General features: G+C 53.5%; 1 pseudogene; it reads left to right on the top strand.

Moving 5' to 3' along the window:
- The window catches only part of LOC129354323 (phospholipid-transporting ATPase ABCA1-like), a 30,794-nt pseudogene that overhangs the window by 730 nt on the left and 22,564 nt on the right, over nt 1-7,500 (top strand).

Below are 7,500 nucleotides of genomic sequence, written 5' to 3'. Positions count from 1 at the left end.
ACCCGGTTCTGGACCCGTTTGTTCCCCGGGACGCTGGAGTTCTTCCCTCTGTGTAGCTGAAAGAAAAAGTTCCTCTCTGTTCTCAGCAGGAGTTGTTTGGACCCCCTTGGTTCTGGAGGATCCAGCAGAACAGAACCAGAAAACGGTCCTGAGACGAAGCAGGCATCATGACAGTTTGGAGGTTTTGATCCAAACTGCTGAACCAGAACCTTTACTGCGATCCGGGTCAGGATCAAGCATCACATTTATACATTTTCAAAATAAACTAAATAGTGTGTAAAAAGCAGGGGAGTAGGTGGTTCTGGTTCTGGTTCTGGTTGAGTCAGTAACTCCCTTACTGTGACTGATTTGATCAGAGCCTGGCCCTCGTTGAAGTGGATCAGAACCGGAACCCTTTCAGGCTCAGCTTTGGAATGTCCGACGTTCTCTTGATCCTCTAAAGATTCTGCGGATTCCTTCAGTGACCCGATCATCAAAGTGGACTCGAATGTTTCCTGTTTCCTTCAAGTCCAGGCGGCTCGGTTCTGGACTGCTAGGAAACTGACGACCACGGTCTCTGCCCAACGTGACCAGCAGAACCAGTGTTGGCGACCCGTCTGGACTTGAAGGGTCCATGTCCACCAGTGGGTCGGTTGCTCTCCTGGTCAGACCGTTCCCCGTGTAGGAAGTTAGCGTTGGCCCCCTGCTGGCAGCCAGAAGTAACTGCACCTCGACCAGGGAGGGAGTGACGACATTCAGACCATCCTGCAGGTTCTGGTTCATTTAACTCCCCACCATTTCTTCTTCTGTGTTCCGTTCACTCAGTCCAGTTTATATCCTGTTTTAGAAACAAAGTACTGAAGAAGCTGATGGTTTCTTGGGTCAAAGGTCATTTTTACAGCTCTTTAGCTTTTTCTAAACCTCATTCTGAACTTTTGCCATGGAGGTTATCAGGATGATGTTCTGGTTCCACTGAGAAGGTGATCCTGAGTGGTACCGGTACCTTCTGGATGCTGTTCCCATGTGTGATCTCACAGCTGCAGTGTGATTCACTGATCAGTGCTGACGCTGTGTGATCTGATAAGTGTGTGTGTGATCAGCAGCTTCACTATCAGCTGACCTTTAACCCCACCGTCTCTCCCTGCTTGTGTTTAACTCAGAGCGGAAGGCAGCCGGCCAGCAGTCCTGCACGGCGGCGGCTGCAGACATGTCCGTGTTCACACAGCTGGGCCTGCTGCTGTGGAAGAACTTCACCTACAGACGCCGACAGACGGTCAGGACGCCTCACTTCCTGCTCTGGTCATTCATTTCCTGCTCTGGTCGTTGACTTCCTGCTCTGGTTGTTGACTTCCTGCTCTGGTTGTTGACTTCCTGCTCTGGTCGTTGACTTCCTGCTATGGTCGTTGACTTCCTGCTCTGGTCATTCATTTCCTGCTCTGGTCGTTGACTTCCTGCTCTGTCACTTCCTGCTCTGGTCGTTAACTTCCTGCTCTGGTCGTTTGACTTCCTGCTCTGTCACTTCCTGCTCTGGTCGTTAACTTCCTGCTCTGGTCGTTGACTTCCTGCTCTGGTCATTCATTTCCTGCTCTGGTCATTCACTTCCTGCTCTGGTCATTCACTTCCTGTCTGGACATTCACTTCCTGCTCTGGACATTCACTTCCTGCTCTGTTCACTTCCTGCTCTGGTCGTTGACTTCCTGCTCTGGTTGTTGACTTCCTGCTCTGGTCGTTGACTTCCTGCTCTGGTTGTTGACTTCCTGCTCTGGTTGTTGACTTCCTGCTCTGGACATTCACTTTCTGCTCTGTCACTTCCTGCTCTGGCCGTTGACTTCCTGTTCTGGTCGTTGACTTCCTGCTCTGGTCGTTGACTTCCTGCTCTGGTCGTTGACTTCCTGCTCTGGTCTTCCTGCTCTGGTCGTTGACTTCCTGCTCTGGTCGTTGACTTCCTGCTCTGTCACTTCCTGCTCTGGTCGTTGACTTCCTGTTCTGGTCGTTGACTTCCTGCTCTGGTCGTTGACTTCCTGCTGTTGTCCATCTTATTAAAGATGGTTTCCTTGATCTTCCACCTGGCGTTGAGCTGCTCTCTGATTGGTTGATTCTGATTTCTTTCTTCCATCGTGGTTCTGATCCGGTTTGTCTCCAGATCCATCCATTAAATGTGTGTGTGTGTGTGTGTGTGTGTGTGTGTGTGTGTGTGTGTGTGTGTGTGTGTGTGTGTGTGTGTGTGTGTGTATTTCAGCTCCAGCTGTTGGTGGAGATCATCTGGCCGCTCTTCATCTTCTTCATCCTCATCACCGTGCGGCTCAACTACCCGCCCTATGAGCAGCATGAGTGTGAGTCCAGAACCAGAACCCAGAGCGGTTCTCTTTGCTTGCTCTGATAAGCTATTGACAATCTGAAACTCCGACCAGAACCGGACCTTTGCTCCATCTGACAGGAAGTGGGTCAGAGAACCGAACCAGAACCAGCTGGGAGGCGGTTCTGTAGGTTCTGCTTCACCCTAAAGAACCTGGGTGCAGAGCGGGTCCAATCAGAACCGAATCCTTCCTCTGTCCCAGATAACGATCCTGGTCGACGGATCAGCTGGGTTTGATACCAGAGCCAGATGTGACCTGGTTCTGATGTTCTATCAGGTCTGAACAGTTTGGTTCTGTTGGTTCTGAGGAACCCGGTTGTTGAATGTGGAGAACAGAAGCAGGTCTGCTCTGGAGAGGAAGAATCAAAACCAGAGCGGGAGCTCCTCAGGGTTTCTTATTGATTATTGATCGGGCCGGGCCGGGCCGACCTGTGGACCTCAGAGGAGCTGCAGCTCTTATCTTATCCGCCGTGATTAGAAAACAGGCTAGTTGGCAGTCTGAAAGGTTCCTGATATTGGCCCGGCTCGGCACGGCCCGAAGGTCCGATGCTGCTCTCCAGGTAATAACGGGTTCAACCCCGCAACAGATAAAAGACACAAACCGGGTCGCTGCACCAGAACCAGCAGAACCACATGGAGCTGGGAGAAGTTCTGAAGGCAGGATGAGGAGCTGGTTCTGGTTCTGGTTCTGTTACATTAGGGGACAGCCCACCTGGTGGAGGAGGGTTCTGTTCACATGGTTCCTATTCAACCTGTTCTTGATCTGCTTTTATGTGCTGGGTCTGATGGATCCACAGACCAACAGAACCAACGGACTGGGTTGATTCCGTCAACGTCCAGACCATTCTGAGTCAGAACCAGTCTCACTTACTGATTGGATCCAGACAGAACCAGAACAAGACGGAAAGCCTGTGGAATCTTCAGGACTCAGTGGTTCTGTTTGGGTCACAGAAACATAAAATGTTTTCTCAACTTCCTGTCTCCCCTTTCCTGTCTCCCCACTTTGTTTCCCCACTTACTGTCTCCCCTCTTCCTGTCTCCCCTCTTCCTGTCTGCCCACTTCCTGTCTGCCTACTTCCTGTCTCCCCTCTTCCTGTCTCCCCTCTTCCTGTCTGCCCACTTCCTGTCTGCCTACTTCCTGTCTCCCCTACTCCCCTCTTCCTGTCTGCCCACTTTCTGTCTGCCTACTTCCTGTCTCCCCACTTCCTGTCTGCTCTCTTCCTGTCTGCAGGTCACTTCCCCAACAAGGCGATGCCGTCAGCGGGAACGTTGCCGTGGATTCAGGGAATCCTCTGCAACGCCAACAACCCGTGCTTCAGGAACCCGACGCCGGGCGAGACGCCGGGCGTCGTCGGAAACTTCAATGACTCCATGTGAGTCCCAGACTTTTATTCTGAAAAACTGCTTCATGTTCATGAATTGCTTAATCGGAATGCTGAACTGAACAGATTCATCCACACAGGTGATATCACTTTGGTTCTGGTTCTGGTGCATGCTGACCCAGTTATAGAAATGGGTTTTTGTTCTCCAGTCCTGAACCAGAACTTCCTGTTCAACCTTCACTCTAGTTCTTTGAACTGAGTCAAAGAACTACTGATCCAGTTCTCTTTCTGAGTGCTTTTGTTCCTTGACTTTGGCTCCAGATCAGCGAGGTTCCGGAGCCATTGTCTGCGATCCAGAACCTTGTATTGGTTCTGGTTCTGATGTGAACCCTGCTATTCTGTTTTCCAGAATTTCCCGCCTGTTTTCAGATGCCAAGAAGATTTTGCTCTACAGCCAGAACGACCGAAACCTGGAGGGCTTCAAGGAGCTAGCCCGGGCCCTGGAGGTTCTGCAGAGCAGCCGCTCAGGTAGGAACCGGCTCCGCAGGTCCGGAGCTCCGCAGGTCCGGTTCTCTGGTTCTGTGGTTCGTTCAGCTTCCTGCAGATGTTTTCAGGCTCATTAAACAAGAAGAATCTGGATCTTTTGTCCTGTATTCAGTGGCTCAGTGTGTGTGTAGAGGGGGAGGGGGTAGTTCCTCCTCTACTTGCCCCAACCTGCCCCCCCCACACCACCCACAACCCTCCTTTCAGATCCTTTATTCCTCTGAACTGAGGAGCCGCAGCGTTTGATTGGTCGGCCGCTGCTGGGCCGATGAGGGGGCGGGACAACGTGTCCCCACAGGTTTACCTGCCGATCAGCCAGGTGAGCTCACCTGGTCAGAGGGCAGCTCAGAGCCGAGCAGAACCAGAACCACAGGGGTTAGTGCTATGATGGACTGGATCAGAGCCAACACCAGGCCCAGTGGACCGGAGCGGATCGCTGGCTCTGCTGGAGCTCATTTAGCCAATCACATCACTGGAAGCTGCTGATGTGAGACAACTGCACCTGGTCCCCAGATCCTGTCCCCTGACCTGCCTCTAAATCCAAGATGGCCGCCATAGTTGTCAGGGAGAATATATGTTTGCTCTAAAATCAGCAGAAGTTATCACCAGTGATGGGTGGAGCTAGTCATATCTTAGCTTCACTAACTTCTCCTCACTGTGTTGGTCACAAACACTGATGCTAATGCTAAACTGCTAACCCTGTAAACAAGTTAGCACTAGCTACCGCTAAGCATTATGTCTGCTTCAAGCCGTCTTTTTTCCTTCCTGTTCTGAGATTCGCCAACAATAAAATCCTTCGTTTCTGATTCTGCTGCATTTCGTCATGTAAAGTTTACAAACATGACGAGACATGAAGTTCATCCAAGTCATGAAGATGGAAAACATTTCATGCCAATAACTGCTGGAAAAGGCTCAAAATGATCGCCCTATTTTGAGCGGCCATTTTGGGGCATTTTGGACAATGCTCTAAGAGCGACCCGGTCCGACCCGGGTCGGTCCGCCCCGGTCTGTGTTCATCCTTTGACTTGAACCATGTGACGTTTATCATCTGATCTGTTCTGAGGATCAGAGATGACGTCTTGGTTCTGGTTCTGGTTCTGCTCTGATGACTCTGTGTGTTGGCTCCTGGGAGACGAATCTCTGCTTGAAGTTGCGCCGCTGGCTGTGAGCGGTTCTGATTGGACCCGGACAGCAGCGCTGCCTGTTGGGACCTGCGGCAGGAAGGTGGGCGTGAAACGGGGCTTCATCACACGGAGAGCAAACAACTGAGCGGAAAGTTTGGAGACGTGCGAAGACCTGCAGCTCCTGCGCCAAGCCTTTCAGCCCAAACCTGTTGACTGACGCCCAAATAAGGCCGGCGCTTCCTGGTTCTGATGTCACAGCGGCTCAAACCTCATCATGAAACCATGACAACAGTTTCATCAGCTGTTTCCCCTCCGACTCCTGATCAGAACATGATTTTCCCAGAGTTCTGCCTGCAGGATCTTTCGCCCTGCGTTTTGTCTGCAGGTCAGAGCGTGTCGCTGGAACCTGAGAGTCCTGGCCGGCTTGAATGAAACTTTGTGATTTAGTGATGCGTTTTGTCCCAGCAGGCTGTCCCCTGGTCTCTGGGGACATTGGCATGTCCCAGCAGGCCTGCAGTGGCATAGTTAAAGCACAAAGTGGAGGATTTGGCGTTGAGTTTCTCTGAGCCGTTTGACTCTTTTCCTCCCACAGGCTTCAAGCTGAAGCATTTCCTGCGAGACAACGAGACGCTTTCCAGCTTCCTGCAGAGGAACGCCTCACTGTCCCGACACGCCGCCCTGCAGATCTCCGAGGCCGACGTGGACCTGGAGCAGGTGAGCCGCCGCAGCCGCAGCAGCAGCCGCAGCAGCAGCCGCAGCAGCAGCCGCAGCAGCAGCCGCAGCCACAGCAGCCGCGCTCTGTGTGAGCCCGGCTGGACCAGGAGTCATGTTCTGGTTCTGTTCCAGGTCGTCCTCAGAGGCTGGGGCGTCCACCTGAGGGACATGTGTCCCCGCAGCGGCGGGACGGCCGACATGAAGGCTTCGTCACCATTGGAGACCAGCAGGTGGCGGCGCAGGTGCAGGAAATCCTGTGCCAGGCTCCGCCCACCTGGCTGGACCAAGCCGAGCAGAACTTCATGAGCAACCTGGACTTCTTCAAACCCATCCGGGTAAGAGCAGAACCGTTCTGGTTCTGGAGGCTGGCCCGGTTCTCAGAGTCAGAACTGGAACCGCACACGCTCAAGAATCAAATCGGTGCTGTGGATAGCTCTGGACCAGAACCGGGTCAGACCTCTTGCCCTGGAGGGATCCAGGTTCTGGTTCTGGAAGAGTCGATCTCTTCTTCGAGGAAAGACCAGAACCCAATGGTTCTGGGCTACAAGCTGGACGCGTCCGGACCTGCAGACCGGGTCTGTTCTGTTTTCAGTGCTGGGCTCTGTCTGCCAGGCTCCGCCCCCTGCTGCTTGGCGCCAGGCGGCCCGGCCCATATCACTCGGCGTCTCTGGGCTGCGTGGGAGGAGGCGTGTCGCGGGCCGCCTCCCTGCAGGCCCGGTTTCTGTAGCCTGGAGACCCGTTTAGACGCTCCGGTGGTTCTGAAGGAGCGGGGTGTCGGCCGGGGTTTGGACCGCTTTGTTTACAGAGACATTTCCTCAGGGAGATGAGCCGAGGACCGGTGGCTGAACAGAACCGCGGTCCGTTTAGGACCAGAACCAGCAGCAAAACGGGTCTGCTGGAGGTTCCCAACGAGGACGGGTCCAGAAGAATTCACTTATTCATGAACAGTCAGAGGTTCTCTCCGGTTCTCTCCGGTTCTGTCTGGTTCTGTCCGGTTCTGTCCGGTTCTGTCTGGTTCTCCAGCTTCCTGCCAGAGTCCAGAAACATGACTGTCAGGTGAACTGGTTGTGTCTCTGTGTTGCCTGGCGACAGACTGCCGACCTGTCCAGGTCACCTGTCCACCCTGTCCAGGTCACCTGTCCAGGTCACCTGTCCAGGTGACCTGGACAGGTCACCTGGACAGGTGACCTCTCACCCAGAACGTTGCTGGAGAGGCAGTAGCTCCTGAACAGTCAGTCTGAACCCGGTTCTGCTTGCGTGTGTGCAGAGGGACGTCCAGTCGGACCCGGAAGCCGTCCAGAGGTCGCTGGCGCCATCAACAACCTCCTGGTCAGTCTGGGTTCTCTGGCCGTCGAGGTGAGTTCTGATCCGATTCTAAAGGCCGTATTTGTGTCGTGGCTCTTTAAGACGTTCTCGTGTCGCTAATGATGTCAGCAGAAAGCGCCGCTGCTTCTCTGCAGAG

This window comes from Poeciliopsis prolifica, unplaced genomic scaffold (genome assembly GCF_027474105.1).
Source record: "Poeciliopsis prolifica strain line A6 unplaced genomic scaffold, Auburn_PproV2 SCAFFOLD108, whole genome shotgun sequence".
Classification (NCBI taxonomy): Eukaryota; Metazoa; Chordata; class Actinopteri; order Cyprinodontiformes; family Poeciliidae; genus Poeciliopsis; species Poeciliopsis prolifica.
The sequence above is the reverse complement of the archived record's forward strand: the minus strand, read 5'-3'. Positions and strand labels throughout refer to the sequence as shown.